The sequence below is a fragment of the Penaeus monodon genome, chromosome 22 (assembly GCF_015228065.2).
Source record: "Penaeus monodon isolate SGIC_2016 chromosome 22, NSTDA_Pmon_1, whole genome shotgun sequence".
Classification (NCBI taxonomy): domain Eukaryota; kingdom Metazoa; phylum Arthropoda; class Malacostraca; order Decapoda; family Penaeidae; genus Penaeus; species Penaeus monodon.
In genome coordinates this window covers 31,663,770-31,664,594 of record NC_051407.1, presented here as the reverse complement: position 1 = coordinate 31,664,594, position 825 = coordinate 31,663,770, and the positions used below count along the sequence as shown (strand labels likewise).

The 825-nt window shown below is 41.1% G+C and overlaps 1 pseudogene; it reads left to right on the top strand.

Moving 5' to 3' along the window:
• Positions 1-90: 90 nt before the first annotated feature.
• LOC119587412 overlaps positions 91-825 on the top strand; it is a 4,767-nt pseudogene continuing 4,032 nt past the window's right edge.

Below are 825 nucleotides of genomic sequence, written 5' to 3'. Positions count from 1 at the left end.
AGAAACGTAGCGAATGTAAGTTTTCCGCATTCGAAATTTGTTTAAAAGTTCGCGAACACACTGACTGATGGGTGAGAGACATCTGTCAACATGGGCCCCGCAAGAGGTTGGAGGAACAGCGTTGCCCTTTCGCTTAAGGAACGTTTTGCTGGGCCCGATTATAACGATTACCGCTAGAGGATGATTGTTCAACAATTATTGCTGCTATTGTGCTATTTTCTTCTAGCATGTGTGTTTATGCGATGTTATTTTTCACTAGTCACGTGGCGGAAGAGTCCCATGAAGGTAGGAGTGAATTGAGTAGAAACATGTTAAATAAATATCTTCTAGTCGAAAAGATGGAAGATGTAGTTCTTTTCCGGGGGGAAAGAGGCTAAGAAAATGTATGTTTGAGGAATTAAGAGGGGTTATTTCATCCTGTTCATCGGAAAACTTGGGAGCCATGATGACACAGACACTCTTTCCAATTACAAATGTTCGTTTGAGACTGCGCTTACATCAACCCCCTAAGCCGTGTGACTATTCGGAACAAACGATGATCGTTAGCGACTTTAGCGGCAGTCGCTTGAAGCCAAAAAGGCCCATTAAGAAACAAAAAATTAATGTTCCAGACAACCGTTTCGCGATTATCGTTGAGCTATGAATGATCGTCGTTAAGCGATAGTAGCACCGAGCAAAACGTAATTTTCAGTAGTCTCTCCTCATTCTTCCCTCGTGCAAATTATGGTAATTTCTTTATTTTCATTAGTTAAGAAAAACACTCGTATATTTGAGGGAAAAAAGTAAATAGGCAAAACTGTGAATACGAGCGGGAATTCAGTCCAC